At 45.6% G+C, this 17081-nt stretch overlaps 1 long non-coding RNA gene and 1 pseudogene across 2 annotated transcripts; both read right to left on the minus strand.

Moving 5' to 3' along the window:
• Positions 1 to 419: 419 nt before the first annotated feature.
• LOC310856158 lies at positions 420 to 5332 on the minus strand (annotated as a pseudogene). Its single transcript, XR_014571037.1, has 2 exons — positions 4394 to 5332; positions 420 to 1676 (listed from the first exon to the last, which is right to left on the minus strand). The product of XR_014571037.1 is annotated as an uncharacterized misc_RNA (transcript).
• A 239-nt stretch (positions 5333 to 5571) lies between these two features.
• On the minus strand, positions 5572 to 16806 carry LOC310867141. Its single transcript, XR_014569973.1, has 4 exons — positions 16707 to 16806; positions 12705 to 12974; positions 8287 to 8418; positions 5572 to 5689 (listed from the first exon to the last, which is right to left on the minus strand). It is a non-coding gene; the product is annotated as an uncharacterized lncRNA (long non-coding RNA).
• Between the last annotated feature and the right edge of the window lie 275 nt (positions 16807 to 17081).

Here is a 17081-nt window from a genome sequence, read left to right on the forward strand (position 1 = left end):
CGTCGGGTGGGGGGGGGGGGGGGGGGGGGGGATAGGGTAAGGGGGGGGGGCTTCGAGGGACAGGGGGAGGAAGAGAATTTATCCAAAAACAAAACGATTCCATCCCCCACCCCCCACAAAATAAAAATTAACTGTGATCGCAGAGGGCTGGGCAGTAGCTCCGTCTTATATATCGATATGGTGATGTGAGACTTAACCCATTCTGACCTGAGATCAGATTCCTACGAGGTTTCCGCCGGACACACACTGGTCTGATGAACCCATTCTGACCGGAGATCAGATTCTAAAAAATGTCAGTCGTTCTTTGATTTTTCAAAAAATAGCAGACCTACAAGCTCGTATCGCGCCACTCGGTGGCGCGATATGAGCTTGTAGATCTGCTATTTTTCAATAGCTAAAGCATAACATGATGCCAACACCAAAATGGGTGCCCGGTCAGAATGGGTTACGGTGCGTTCAAAATATTGGCCTCGGTTCGTCCGTTCGCCCCGTTCGCCCCCGTACCACGGTTCTGCTTTTCTCTACAAAACGGCACGTCCAACGAGCCAAAGCCATCGATATGTCGTCGCCGCTGTCGGAAACGTATACGTTGATATTGGCGGTGTTCGGAGAACGCTCACGCTCACATGGACATACGAGGGGGGGGGGTGCAGTACTTAGTTCAGACTAGTCATTGGTCCGACAAAACGACAACCCACCTCGAACCCGGAACCCGACCATAACCACCAGGCAGCGCGTGTTCCACTAATGCTCCGTCGGAGATGACGTGCGGTCCCCCCAGGGAGAACGCGCTCAGAATGTCAAGAGTGTTCTGGTGTCAGATATGGGTTCATTAGCCAAACAGTCGACTATAGACACTCTTTAACGAACGTCGCCTAGTTTTCACCCTTTATAATTAATGTCGTTCATTCGAGGGTTTTTTTGTCACTCGCAAACCCGCAAATAAATTATCCGCCCGCTATCCAACCGCACCATCCTATTTATATTAAAATATTCGCAAAATTAGTGCGACAATTCTCTAAGAACGTTATTTCCGAACGCAGACCGTTTATCATCATCATCATCATCATCATCATCATCATCGATATGGAGGTTATTTGGTGAAAAATAACACTTTTTTTCCTTCTTCTTCTTGATGGCCCAGCCCCTGGTGTGTGTGTGTGTGTGTGTGTGTGACGTGTGTGTATGTGTATGTGTGACGTGTGTGAGACGTGTGTGTGTGTGTGTGTGTGTGTGTGAGACGTGTGTGTGTGTGTGTGTGTGTGTGTGTGTGTGTGTGTGAGACTTGTGTGTGTGCGTGCGTGTGTGTGTGTGTACGGTGGTAAAAAGGTTCAGTTCTCTTCTATCATGTTCAGATCTAGTTCTGTACAATCCCTCTCAAACACTGCAGTCTGCTGCGACGAGGGTAGGGGCCCCTCCTCCTCCTCCCCCTCCTCCCCCTCCTCCTCCTCCTCCTCCTCCTCCCCCTCCCCCGCCTCCTCGTCCTCTCCCCCCTCCTCCACGGGCCCCCCTCCCCCCTCCTCGTCGCTCTCGCTGAGCGGTCCGATGGAGGAGCAGCGTCCCAGGAGGTCGGCGGGGGAACAGGAGCGCCTGTAGTCCAGGAACAGGTCCCTGACCCCCCCTCCTCCTCCTCCTCCTCCCCCACGCTCCACCGCCTGGGGGTCAAAGCTACGAGTCTGCAGTGATCACACACACACACACACACACACACACACACACACACACACACACACACACACACACACACACACACACACACACACACACACACACACACACACACACACACACACGTATTAGTATACAGTACTTGTGACAGGACAAACATTTTAACCCATTCTGACCTGAGATCAGATTCATACGAGGTTTCCACTGGACACACACTGGTCTGATTAACCCATTCTGACCTGAGATCAGATTCTAAAAATGTCAGTCGTTCTTCGATTTTTTCAAAAATAGCAGACCCTACAAGCTCATAGCGCGCCACTCGGTGGCGCGCTATGAGCTTGTAGATCTGCTATTTTTCAATAGCTAAAGCACGACGTGATGCTATAACACCAAAAGGGGAGCCCGGAATGGGTTAAAACTCTATCTCCGACCCCTAAACCTAAGAACTTATAAATGCCTTAACCTAATCCCAACCTGAATCTCAAATTCTACTTAAAGGACAACTTCAGTTTTCTTTCAACCAAGGTTCATGTTTTAGGTTGTTATTAGAGAAAGTAAAAGATGAGTGTTAATTTTCTTTCATTTGCTGCTTTCTTTCGTTTTAGGGATTTTAGCTGTTTTTGACAAGGGGGCGGGGGCATTCGAGCATGGGGCTAAAATTAAATATGTATTTCTTTACCAAATGTTATAGCGATTTTTCTTTTTTTTAATTTACTATAGCCCTACTACACTCCAATAAATTACATCTGGCCACAGAAAATCACAGGATCTACTGAATGTGAAGGAGGCCTACTGTAAGCCACACTGTAATAGGCTCAACATGTCAGTTTGACACATTCAGTAGATCCCGTGATCTTTTGTGGTCAAATATAATTTCTTGGGGTCTAGTAGGACTATAGTAAATAATAAAAGAATTAATCGCTATAACATTTTGTAAAAAATATATATATATATTTAGCCCCATTCTCGAATGTCAACAACAGCTAAAATCCCTAAAACGAAAGAAAGCAGCAAATGATTATTTTATAACACTCATCTTTTACTTTCTCTAATAACAACCTAAAACATGAACCTTGGTTGTCATTTAACACGGGGGAAAGAGGAGGCGTTGCGAGGTGTTGCGAGGCGCGAGCATGGCTCGCGGACCAAATGGGGCCGTATCGCTAGCTAGATTCTAGCTGACCATTTAATAATTGCACACAATAATTTGATCACTTTGTAAATGAACTATAACAGCTGTGAGTTTGACTATGCTACACTGATGCAGACAGCATGTTGGCATAACCATGAAGAATTGTCACCATGGCGACTTGGTAAACGGGCGAGTTTTCCGGTATAGAGCGTCACAGTCCCGCCCCCCCTCGAGAGACCCGGGAAAGAAATCCCCGTTAATTTTCCTCATAGACTTTTCAGAAAGTGTTTGTTTAAAGACGTTTATACGCCACGCGGACAAAGACAACTCTTATCGTGACAAATCATGACAACAAACACAATTTTTTCGGGCCAAACAAAGAATTAGAAAGTAGAAAAAAAATGGCAGGTTACAACACTTTTTTCGTTGGGTTTTCTTCTTTGTAATTATTTGTTTGGTCCAAAATATTGTGTGTGTTGTCATGATTTGTCACGACAAGAGTTGGCTTCGTACGACGCTTAAGGTCTTTAAATACATACGTTTTGAAATGTCTATGAGGAAAAATGCATTGGGATTAATTTCCTGGGCCTGGCGTCGCCATGAAAGGGGGCGGGGGGGACTGCGACGCTCCATTCGTTAGCAGCTGTGTCATCTATTCGTTAGCAGCACTAAGGAGCGTACCTGTGTCATCTATTCGTTAGCAGCACTAAGGAGCGTACCTGTGTCATCTATTCGTTAGCAGCACTAAGGAGCATACCTGTGTCATCTATTCGTTAGCAGCACTAAGGAGCGTACCTGTGTCATCTATTCGTTAGCAGCACTAAGGAGCGTACCTGTGTCATCTATTCGCTAGCAGCACTGAGGAGCGTACCTGTGTCATCTATTCGTTAGCAGCACTAAGGAGCGTACCTGTGTCATCTATTCGCTAGCAGCACTGAGGAGCGTACCTGTGTCATCTATTCGTTAGCAGCACTAAGGAGCGTACCTGTGTCATCTATTCGTTAGCAGCACTAAGGAGCGTACCTGTGTCATCTATTCGTTAGCAGCACTAAGGAGCGTACCTGTGTCATCTATTCGTTAGCAGCACTAAGGAGCTTACCTGTGTCATCTATTCGTTAGCAGCACTAAGGAGCGTACCTGTGTCATCTATTCGTTAGCAGCACTAAGGAGCGTACCTGTGTCATCTATTCGTTAGCAGCACTAAGGAGCGTACCTGTGTCATCTATTCGTTAGCAGCACTAAGGAGCGTACCTGTGTCATCTATTCGTTAGCAGCACTAAGGAGCGTACCTGTGTCATCTATTCGTTAGCAGCACTAAGGAGCGTACCTGTGTCATCTATTCGTTAGCAGCACTGAGGAGCGTACCTGTGTCATCTATTCGCTAGCAGCACTAAGGAGCGTGCCTGTGTCATCTATTCGTTAGCAGCACTGAGGAGCGTACCTGTGTCATCTATTCGCTAGCAGCACTGAGGAGCGTACCTGTGTCATCTATTCGCTAGCAGCACTGAGGAGCGTACCTGTGTCATCTATTCGCTAGCAGCACTGAGGAGCGTACCTGTGTCATCTATTCGTTAGCAGCACTAAGGAGCGTACCTGTGTCATCTTGGTGAAGTCCAGTCCGGGTCGGGTGAAAGGTCGGTCGGGGTCGCGCCTCCTCTTCAGCCCCGGCTTGAGCAGCAGCAGGAGGTCGCACGGCTGCGAGTGGCAGCGGGGCAGCTGGGGAGGCAGCGCCCTCCGCAGGGAGGAGGGCGTACTGCACGCCGACGACGCTCCGCCGCCGCCTCCTCCTCCTCCTGACGAACAGACGGAGCAGCCCCCCCCGGTGGTGGGGGGTGGCGGGGCATGATGGGGAGGAGGAGGAGGAGGGGGAGGGAGGGGAGGAAGAGGAGGAGGGGGGTGCGGGGGCAGGAAGCAGGCCCCGCCTCCCCCCCCGCCGTGGTAGTCTCCTCCTCCTCCGCGGATGAGGACGGGCGACAGCTGAAGCGTCTCTGGGGCTTGGTGGGGCCGCCGTAGTAGTAGTAGTGGTGCTGTTGGTGTTGGTGGTGGGAGGAGGAGGAGGAGGAGGAGGAGGAGGGGGGCGGGGGCGGGGCCTGGGGCTGCGGGGGATGGGGGGGGTGCAGCGGCGAGGGGGAGGACGAGGAGCAGGAGGAGGGGGAGGGGAAGAAGCAGCAGCAGGAGGCCGCTCCCCCGCCTCCGCCCCCCAGCAGGGGGCCGTCCTCCCAGGGCAGGCTCCAGGGCAGCGGGGAGTCGGGCGACAGCGCCAGGCTGAAGAAGGTGGGGCTAGAGGAGGAGTGGAGGGAGGAGTTGAGGGACGACGAGGGGGCAGCGGGGGCGCGCCCCCTCCTCCCCCTCGCCCCCCTCCTCCTCCCCCCCCTCCCCCTCCCCCCCCCGGGCCCCACGGGGGTCCAGACGTGCGAGGCGCTGGGTCTCCAGGTATAGCCGCGGCAGCGCGACAGGTCCTCCGGCACCGACAGCGAGCGACAGTGGCGCTTGGAGGGCGGGGGAGGGGGCGGGGCAGGGGGCGGGGCCTGAGAGGAGGAGGAGGAGGAGGTGGAGGCAGGGAGGGGAGGGGCAGACGGCGGGGGGTGTTGGTGGTAGTGGTGGTGGTGGTGGGGGGGGGGGGAAAGGCGCCGCCGAGTAGGAGGACGTGGTGGAGGAGCAGGAGGAGGAGGAGGAGGGGTTGTGGTGGTGGTGGTGGGGGTGGGGCGGGGGGGGGAGGTCCAGGGGGTCCGGCCCCCCCCCCACCACCCCCCCCACCCCCTCCTGGAGGAGCAGGAGGTGGTGGTGGGCCGAGTCCGGCGGGGGAGGGGGGGGGGAGGGGCCCCGGAGGGAAGGACGAACTCAGGAGCTTGGAGGAAGGAGAGCACAGCTGGTGGTAATATCCACCGTCTGGAGAGAGAGAGAGAGAGAGAGACCATTAATATCCACTGTCTGGAGAGAGAGAGAGAGAGAGAGAGAGACCATTAACATCCACCGTCTGGAGAGAGAGAGAGAGAGAGAGAGTGAGAGAGAGAGAGAGAGAGAGACCATTAATATCCACTGTCTGGAGAGAGAGAGCGAGAGAGAGAGACCATTAATATCCACTGTCGAGAGAGAGAGAGAGAGAGAGAGAGAGAGAGAGAGAGAGAGAGACCATTAATATCCACTGTATGGAGAGAGAGAGAGAGAGAGAGAGAGAGAGAGAGAGAGAGAGAGAGAGAGAGAGACCATTAATATCCACTGTATGGAGAGAGAGAGAGAGAGAGAGAGAGAGAGAGAGAGAGAGAGAGAGAGAGAGAGAGAGAGAGAGAGAGAGAGAGACCATTAATATCCACTGTCTGGAGAGAGAGAGCGAGAGAGAGAGTGAGAGAGAGAGAGAGAGAGAGAGACCATTAATATCCACTGTCTGGAGAGAGAGAGAGACCATTAATATCCACTGTCTGGAGAAAGAGAGAGAGAGAGAGGAGAGAGAGAGAGAGAGAGAGAGAGAGAGAGAGAGAGAGACCATTAATATCCACTGTCTGGAGAGAGAGAGAGAGAGAGACCATTAATATCCACTGTCTGGAGAAAGAGAGAGAGAGAGAGAGAGAGAGAGAGAGAGAGAGAGAGAGAGAGAGAGAGAGAGAGAGAGAGAGAGAGAGAGAGAGAGAGAGAGACCATTAATATCCACTGTCTGGAGAGAGAGAGAGAAATATAAAGCATTAATAACTCATCACTTCAATATGTTCTGGGAGAACAGTCCAAATGCACAGTTTTGGCAGCAGAATACGTGTGTAGTTGTTGGGACAGCCAGTGGACAGAAGAGACAGGTATATCTGTCTGAACAACAGGGTCATTACGTTGCTGTTATGTGTCTGTTTGTTCATTTATTGTCATTGTTACTGTATCGCTTGTTGTTCATTATTGTTGGGATGTTTGTCGTTGTCTCTGTGTGCGCAATGTTGACTTTTGTTTTGTTGTATGTACGCTTTGGCAATGCAGAACATATTTATCATGCCAATAAAGCTTTTTTAAATTGAAATTGAGAGAGAGAGAGAGAGAGAGAGAGAGAGAGAGAGAGAGAGAGAGAGAGGGAGGATATTTTCACACGTCAAAGAAGAAAGCAGAAATGGAACGATGCAAGAAATCTGACCCGTCTGAACTGGTGCTGTACTGTGCTTGTACCGTACGTGCGTACTGTACGTGTGTGCGCGTTAGGCTGCGCAACAGTGACACAAGGCTGCTGTACTTTATACCTCATACTTTAAATGCTTAGTATGACTATGGGGTATAAAGTACAGCAGCCTTGTGTTCACACAACAGAAATATTGGGTATTAACAAATACTGTACACTTTTTGGAAAAAGTTCTTCCTCCTCATATTATAATAATAAATGGTAAATGGTGCATTTATATAGCGCCTTTATCCAAGGCACTTTACATAGATTGTGCATTACATTCACCCATACACCGATTGCGGCGGAAGCCATGCAAGGTACCAACCAGCACATCGGGAGCAATTGGGGGTTCAGTGTCTTGCCCAAGGACACTTCGACATGTAGACAGGAGCCGGGATTCGAACCGCCGACCCATGGATCATTGGACGACCTGCTCTACCTCTTGAGCCACAGTCACATAAGTCACACACAGTCACATAATACCTGATGATCATGTTTTAGGGTGGAAAAACATTGTGGCACTCCATCTTTAACCATCCGTACATTTAAAAACTGTACATTGGAGACTATAATCTAGCCTTTCTAGCTGATCTTGAGGCCTACAAAAGAAACGGGAAAATCAACTAGTCAATTAGTACCAGCAAGGTTGACTAGTGGACTTACTAGTCGACTAGTTGCTTAAAGGACCACTTCACCACTTTTCAACATATCTTCATATAATAGGTCCTCACTAATAATCATGATAAAATGGCACGATCTTTTTCTACTCAGTCTGTGTCTCATAGGAGGGCTGTGGGCAGTTTAGAAACCGTCTTCCAGTGACATCATCATTAGGCTTTTTCTTTTAAACAATATTTATTTTACAAAAATGTTTAGATTTTCTTTATCGTGAGAACGATGGCTTCCATTTTCGCATTGCAACTTTTCAGGACTAGAAAGCCTGCAGTTTCTATTAGCTTGTATTCCCCATCGATGATGTCACTGGAAGATGGTTTCTGAACTGCCCACAGCCCTCCTATGAGACACAGACCGAGGAGAAAAAGATTGCGCCATTTTTCCATGATTATTAGTGTGGACCTATTATTAGATAGGTTGAAAAGTGGTGAAGTGGTCCTTTAACCCATTTTGACCTGAAGACGATTCAACAAATGTCTTCTAAATGCTGAGCGTTTTCTGAAAGAAAAACCCATGTTTCTATGTCAGTGGTGCTTGTAGCTTGTAGATCTGCTATTTTTCAATATCTAAATTATAACAACGTTTAAAACACCATAAAACAATGGGCCCCAGGTATCATCAAAATAACAGATCTGTAGATCTAGGTAGCTCTCTAGGGAACAGAGGTTTGTACGACCTGTGATGTATTGATCTGCTGACTGATGGAGATGAGTCTGATGGAGGTGATGATGAAGATGATGATGATGGACTCACCGGGCATCAACCCATCAGGCCACCGCTCAGCCAAGTCTCTAGGATCCAGCTGGGACTGACAGACACGCGCACACACACACACACACACACACACGCACACACATACGCACGCACGCACACACAAATAATTGATCATTGTTAGGGGTGCGTGATTATGAAATTATGACCGACGATATCCGATTATTTTACAGGGTCATGTCTGCCGATTCTGACCGATTCCGATATTATACAGAAGACCACAATGGAAACAAGCCTATAGAGAGCGTCGCAGTCCCTCCCCCTTTCAGAACAACGAGTGGCCCAGGAAATGGTTCTCCATTCATTTTCTCCATAGGCTTTTCTTAAAGTATTTATTTAAAGGACAACTTTAGTTTTTTTCAACAAAGGTTCATGTTTTAGGTTGTTATTAGAGAAACTAAAAGGTGAGTGTTCATTTTCTTTCATTTGCTGCTTTCTTTCGTTTTAAGGATTTTAGCAGTTTTTGACAGGGGGGCGGGGGCATTCGAGCATGGGGCTAAATATGCATTTTTGTACAAAATGTTATGGCGATTTATTTTATTATTATTTACTATAGTCCTAATAAACCCCAAGAAATTTCATCTGGCCACAAAAGATCACAGGATCTACTGAATGTGACAAACTGACATATTGAGCCTATACACACAGTATAAGCCTTCCCCCAGTAGGCTACCTTCACATTCAGTAGATCCTGTGATCTTCTGTGGCCAGATGTAATTTCCTGGCGTTTATTGGGACTATAGTAAACCATAAAAAAAGAAATCACCATAAAATGGTGTAAAAAAATACATATTTAGCCCCATGCTCGAATGCCCCCGCCCCCCCTGTCAAAAACAGCTAAAATCCCTAAAATGAAAGAAAGCAGCAAAATGAAAAAAGATTAACACTCTTATTTTACTTTATCTCATAACAAACTAAAACATGAACCTTGGTTGAAAAAAACTAAAGTTGCCCTTTAAAGACGGTTACGCCGCGGACAAAGCCAACTCGGATCGTGACAAATCATGACAATGAACACAATGTTTTGGGGGCCGATCAAATAATTTATAAGAGGAATAACAAAACAAAATTGAGTACCACAGACGAAAAACAGTCCAAGTCCAAATTTCATTCTGACCCCTCCACGAAAAGGCCTTGTAGTCCTGAACCTGTATCTATCATTTATTATACATTATGGATCAATAGTGTGTTTTTCGTCTGTGGCATTCAAATAGTGTTGTCTCCTGCCTTTATTTTCTTCTTTCTAATGATTTGATCGGCCCCCAAAACATTGTGTTCATTGTCATGATTTGTCACGATCCGAGTTGGCTTTGTCCGCGGCGTAACCGTCTTTAAATAAATACTTTAAGAAAAGCCTATGGAGAAAATGCATTGGGATTCATTTCCTGGGCCACTCGTCGTTCTGAAAGGGGGTGGGACTGCGACCCTCCCCCTTTCAGAACGACACCAGGCCCAGTCCCGCCCCCTTTCATGACGACGCCAGGCCAGGAAATAATTCCCAATGCATTTTTCCTCATAGACATTTCAAAACGTATTTATTTAAAGACCTTATAAGCGTCGTACAGACAGAGCCAACTCTTGTCGTGACAAATCATGACAACAAACACAATATTTTGGACCAAACAAAATAGAAAGAAGAAAAACAACAAAAAAAAGTGTTGTAACCTGCCGTTTTCTTCTTCTTTATAATTATTTGTTCAGCCCGAAAAATTGTGTTTGTTGTCATGATTTGTCACGACAAGAGTTGTCTTTGTCCGCGGCGTAAACGTCTTTAAATAAACACTTTCTGAAAAGTCTATGAGGAAAATGAACGGGGATTTATTTTCCGGGTCTCTCGAGGGGGAGGGACTGCGACGCTCTATAGAGGCCCTATAGGGTCCACCAAAATCTCCCGGAGGGGGCGTTAACATATGTGTCACGTGGTAGCAGCCGCCATGTTGGCAGGCATTTCTCGTTTGTTTACAGTCACCAGAGGGAGTTCAACGAGCTCGTTCCTGGCGACAACACAGTGAGCCAACACCAGGATGGAAAGAAAAACGTCGGCCTCGACATACCTTGCTTACAAGGACAAGCTTAACTTTGAGGAAAAAGAGCGTTACCTCAACAAAATCAAGGATATTGACGGTCTCGACCCCTATGAACACACTGACTGAACAGAGGATTCAATCTTCTACCACCACTAATGCGACTACATTTAATGCTTGTCCTTGTAAGCAAGGTATGTCGAGGCCGACGTTTTTTCTTTCCATCCTGGTGTTGGCTCACTGTGTTGTCGCCAGGAACGAGCTCGTTGAACTCCCTCTGGTGTTTAAAAATTTGAACGCACACGGATGGCCGCTGACTGTAAACAAACGAGAAATGCCTGCCAACACGGCGGCCGCTACCACGTGACACATATGTTAACGCCCCCTCCGGGAGATTTTGGTGGACCCTATAGGGGCTGATTGCAATTTACAATTTAGGCATTTATCCAAAGCGACTTACATTAAGCTAGAACCAAAAAGCATGGGAATACATCACATAAAAAGCATTTATCATGAAACATGCGTAAGCCAAGAACGCAACAGTGGAATATCTATATAATGAAACTATACATATAAACTATACATATATACTATACATATATACTATACCATGCTATACATATATACTATGACGTGCTATGACTACATACAATGCAATTATAGTGCTGTCTCACATAACATGCTATAAGTCTGTATCAAATGCCCATTGATTGGCCCAAGGCCTGTTAATAAAGTATTCAATCAATCAATAAATAGCATAATGTTTTGAGTGTTTTCACAACTGAATGACTATACTGAAGGAGACGAGTACACAAATTAAATATAGATGCATTTATACATTTTTCTGGTGAAAGTGGATTAGATAATGTGTATTATTTGGAGACCTTTCCGATACCGATTTTTGTGGCCGATTTGGCCATAAAAAGTGTAGCAATTCCGAATAGAGCACCGAAGTCCTGACGTCACTCGCTCATCCCTTCGATTCCACTGGTTCACAGAAGTAATTTCTCTATGGAGAATAACATGGGGTGATCTTAATATCGTCTACTATAAGCTTCGTGGTCCAAAAATAAACAAGCTGTCTCAGCGTTATTGTCAGGGAGGTGTCTCTGTATCGTTTGCAACAGTCAGTCACTCATAATATGATACGGTCTGTTTCTAGCGAAAATGTAACTAATTCAGTAGCAGTAACATTAGCGTTTTCTCTCAGTCAGTTGATTCTTCATATCCATATGAGTGAAGCGGCCGGGGTGACATGTTTATTTTTCAAACACAGTTCTTATATGAGGCGATCTAAAATCCCCCCTATGGGGATTATAATGCAAATAAAAAGTACATGAACCTGTGGATTTACGCCCTCTACCTCTACTATTGACGTCAGACTTCGGTGCTCTATTGCTACACTTTTTAAGAACATAAAATAAGGGCCAATTGATATTTCAGTAGCACCTAAGAGCCGACTTTAGGACGGTACCCCCATTGTCACATTGTAGGCTCTAAAATATGAATTGCGCCTGTCTGAACCCATTGTCATATTAACTGAACGTTTTCAGAATAATCCATGTTTCTATGTCAGTCGTATGTCACTCAAACATTTTCACGTCAAGGTCCCCAAACTTATATGTAATTGGCCGCCAACCACCATCTGATGTTGTTCCAGGCAGGGACCCTCTACCTAAAAAACGTTAAAAATGCTCTGAAAGAATACATATTCAAAGATTTTCATGATTCATGATTTTAAAACAAACAGCAGTACTACAAGTTCATAGCGCGGCACCGACGAGCTTGTAGATCTGCAATTTTTTTCAACAGCTAAAGCATAACCAAATGCTTAAAACACCAAATTCAGTGCCCATACCCGAAGGCGGGGTTGGCGAAAGGGCCTTTCTGTGTGGAGTTTGCATGTTCTCCCCGTGTCCCCTAGGGTAGGTACCCTCACAAAAACATGCAGTAATCCTGGTCTCTAAACTGCCTCCCCCTGGCCTGATGGAGGGGAAAGGAACTGGTTGGAATAACGTGTTCCTTCCACGCGCTACGTCCAACCAGGGAAACTCCCCCCTGTCAGGTGGAAAGGAGCAACTTGGACACTCAGGCATGAAGGAAGCATGAGTTCAAGTCCGTTTGCTCTCCCCATGTCCCCCATATATGGGGACTAGGTTGGTGGAGGGTGTGTAGAGCCCAGGATCACATTAGATGATTGACACAGGGGTGAAAAATGGGTTACAAAATCATGGGATAAAAAATATATATATATAAAAAAAAAGAAACACCAAAATGGGTTAAGCTGAGGTATTATTACCAGGTGACTGCCCCCCGGGGGCGGGGCGTGCGCGTCCAGAGTCTCTCTGGTCAGAGGACAGTCCACCAATCAGGGGACCACAGCATGATGATGTCACACCGTGGGTGGAGGAGGGGGGGGAGGAGGACCGACCACGATCCGTGGCGTGGGGGGGGGCGGGGTGGGAGGAGGGGCTAAGATTCTGGCTCCTCCTCCTCAGGGCTTGGGCAGCCCTGCCCACGACCTTAAAAGGACATCGTTAGATGGCGTCGCCCTCGGCAACTAGCGCACCTGAGGAGACAGGAAGAACAGGTGAGACTTATTAGTACACCACAGAGATTAACCCATTCTGACCCGAGATCAGATTCTAACGATGTCTTCTACATCCTGACAGTTTTCATTCTGACCTGAGATCAGATTCTACTAAATGTCTTCTACATCCTGACAGTTTTCATTCTGACCTGAGATCAGATTCTACTAAATGTCTTCTACATCCTGACAGTTTTCATTCTGACCTGAGATCAGATTCTACTAAATGTCTTCTACATCCTGACAGTTTTCATTCTGACCTGAGATCAGATTCTACTAAATGTCTTCTGCATCCTGACAGTTTTCTGACAAAGCTATGTTTCTAATGTCAGTCGTTCTTCGATTTTTCAAAAATAGCAGACCTACAAGCTCGTAGCGCGCCACTCGGTGGCGCGCTATGAGCTTGTAGATCTGCTATTTTTAAATAGCTTAAAGCATAACGTAATGCTAACACCAAAAGGGGTTCCCACTTCCCGCTCAAAATAGGGTGCATTTTGCATCCCAAAACGCAGTTTTATAGACGCAATAAAACAAAAACGACCATCCATGTTATGCAAACTACTGTTTTATTTTTATTTTTTATTATAGTTTATTTTGCTAGCTTTAGTTATAATAATCATTTCTTCCTCTGTTTTCTACATGAATATATATAACCACATTATAACCATATAAACTGAAATGGGAGTTAAATGGTGCAAATTGTAAAAAATGCCCGACATGAAAATGATTGAGAACTGGGATGCGCACGCACGCACTCTTGATTATCCTTTTTTTTCTCCTTGCTGTTGTAGGTTTATAATCATGTTATTTGTATTAAAAAAAAAATGCTTATGCTGCTACAATGTCTGAAGACAAAATCGTGTTATTCTTTTTTATCCCACAATTTTGTAACCCATTTTTCACCCCTGTGTCAATTATCTAATGTGATCCTGGGCTCTACACACCCTCCACCAACCTAGTCCCCATATATGGGGGACAAGGGGAGAGCAACGGACTTGAACTCATGCTTCCTTCATGCCTGAGTGTCCAAGTTGCTCCTTTACACCTGACAGGGGGGGAGTTTCCCTGGTTGGACGTAGCGCATGGAAGGAACACGTTATTCCAACCAGTTCCTTTCCCCTCCATCAGGCGCCCCGGCTGGCCAGGGGGAGGCAGTATAGAGACCAGTTCCTTTCCCCTCCATCAGGCGCCCCGGCTGGCCAGGGGGAGGCAGTTTAAACCGTGTTATTCTTATGTACACAACACCAACTTGAACCTTGACATGAACAGTACTTCATGTATACTCCATCCCATGGAGGAGGTGCTCCGCTTGCCTTAAAACGACTGATCTACAAGCTCACAGCGTGCCGTGATGCAACACGTTGTTAGCTTGTAGATCTACTTATTGTAGCCGAGTGATCTTTTTTTTTCTGCTTTCGAACAATTTCGTGTCCATAAATAAATCCTTGTAATCCACAAAAGTCTCTCCTCAGAGTTACAGACCTGGAACCCTGAGGGTCTCTGGATGGACCCCAATTTAACCCATTCTCTACGGGAACCCCTTTTGGTATTTTAAGCATTCCGTTATACTTTAGCTATTGAAAAATAGAAGATCTACAGTACAAGCTCATAGCGCGGCACCGAGTGCCGAGCTACGAGCTTGCAGATCTGCTATTTCTGGAAAATCGTGAAAATGTGCCTCAAATCTTGGAAAATATTTTCCCTGGAACAACATATTTGCAGATGGTGGTCGGAGGCCAATTACAGATCATTTGTGGGGTCCTTGCCATGAAATATTGAGTGATATAGGCCTAGAAACATAGGTATTTCAGAAAACTGTCATGATTTAGAAGACTTTTTTTTTTTTCGACTCCAGGCCTAAATGGTCAAACTGATGTTGATGTAACTATTGTACCGAGGGACCCCCTAGAACACTCTCGAGGGTACACTTTGAGAAGAACTGGTCTGGTGAACTCTGTATCATTAAAATAATAATAATACACAGTCTGCTCATGTCTTTATAATAGTACACAAACATTTTTCATTTCATTTCAATCACTTTGAGCACTATAAAAAGAGTACAGTAGTGCTTGAAATTATGTTCTTGACTTTATGCATAAAACAATATCATGTGTGTATTGGGTCCAGGGACACTAGTGGTTCCTTGAGGGCCTTCCAAATATATGGACCCTTACAGGTCTGTAACTCTGAGTGTAGCCTACAAAATATGGAACTAAATGGACCCTTACATGGTCTGTAACTCTGAGTGTAGCCTACAAAATATGGAACTAAATGGACCCTTACATGGTCTGTAACTCTGAGTGTAGCCTACAAAATATGGAACTAAATGGACCCTTACATGGTCTGTAACTCTGAGTGTAGCCTACAAAATATGGAACCAAATGGACCCTTACAGGTCTGTAACTCTGAGTGTAGCCTACAAAATATGGAACTAAATGGACCCTTACATGGTCTGTAACTCTGAGTGTAGCCTACAAAATATGGAACTAAATGGACCCTTACATGGTCTGTAACTCTGAGTGTAGCCTACAAAATATGGAACTAAAATTACTAAATGGACCCTTACATGGTCTGTAACTCGAGTGCACAAATGGAACCAAATGGACCCTTACTCTGAGAATGTAACTCTGAGAGTGTGTACAAATGGAACTAACCGAATGCCGAATGGACCCTTTTACATGTATGTAACTGAGAATAGACCAATACAAATTATGGAACTAAATTAACCCTAATACAGGTCTGTAACTGAGAATAGACCTATACAAATTATGGAACTAAATTAACCCTAATACAGGTCTGTAACTGAGAATAGACCAATACAAATTATGGAACTAAATGGACCCTTACAGGTCTGTAACTCTGAGTAGGATTATACAAATGGAACTAAATGGACCCTTTACAGGTCTGTAAATGAGAGTAGGCCAATACAAATGGAACTAAATGGACCCTTACAGTTACAGGTCTGTAAATGAGAGTAGGCCAATACAAATGGAACTATAACCGAATGGACCCTTACAGGTCTGCAAATGTTCTACACAAATTAAATTCTACAGAATGCCAAAACCACAGACAGTGCACAAGCAGCCATCATCACTTGCAGTTAGCTTGAAGCTAACGTGGCCATGGGTTTACAATGGTGACTGATACTATGCTAACAATCTTTTTTTTCCCCTTCTTTTTCTCCAACCACCTGCTGTGGTCAAAAATTATTAGTTTCTCAATAATAATATAAATTATGCCCTAAAAATATACCCCCCCCCCCCACACACACACACACATCACACACACACACATTAGCCAGACTACACAGATAGCTCGCTTCAAATACAGTCACATTAGCTAACCTGCTAAAAATAAATATTAAATAATGAAAATCAATCCAGTCACAGCATACAACAATTTAATCCTCCCTGTTGCACGTTATTATAGCTCCCCCAAAAAATAAACAACATTTATCTCCCAATGTCTACTCCCCCCCCACCCCCTCTAATTAAAAACATCACAACAATAAATACAACCATGAATACTAGGCTAGCTAGGCTAACTAGCTAGCTAGCTAGGTTAGCCATCCAGCTAGCTAGCTACATAACGTCAGCTAGGATGCGATATTGACTTTTTTTTTAAGGACAAAAGCAAATGCGTACAAAATATGAAAGAGCGCGAGCGATACGTGTCGAAGCCAAGCAGAGGTTAGAATAACAGAGATAACAGTACCACATCTCTGTGTCATTGATTAGCTGTCTGCAGCTTGTGGTAGACAGCAGGCAGGATTAAAATAACGACGATGCTACACATGCTACAGCTAACATGCTCCGTGTGTGTGTGTGTGTGTGTGTGTGTGTGTGTGTGCCTGTGTGCGCGTGTGTGTGTGTGTGTGTGTGTGTGTGTGTGTGTGTGAGCGTGTGAGTGTGTGTGCGTGTGAGTGTGTGTGTGTGTGTGTGTGTGTGTGTGTGTGTGTGTGTGTGTGTGTGTGTGTGTGTGTGTGTGTGGAGAGAGAGTGAGACCATGCATGAATGCGTTCAGCTGTAATAATAATAATATTAATAATCACATTATTAACTATATATATATAATTTTAAAAATCGTGGA

This window comes from Protomyctophum parallelum (genome assembly GCF_964188405.1).
Source record: "Protomyctophum parallelum genome assembly, chromosome: 1".
Lineage (NCBI taxonomy): Eukaryota > Metazoa > Chordata > Actinopteri > Myctophiformes > Myctophidae > Protomyctophum > Protomyctophum parallelum.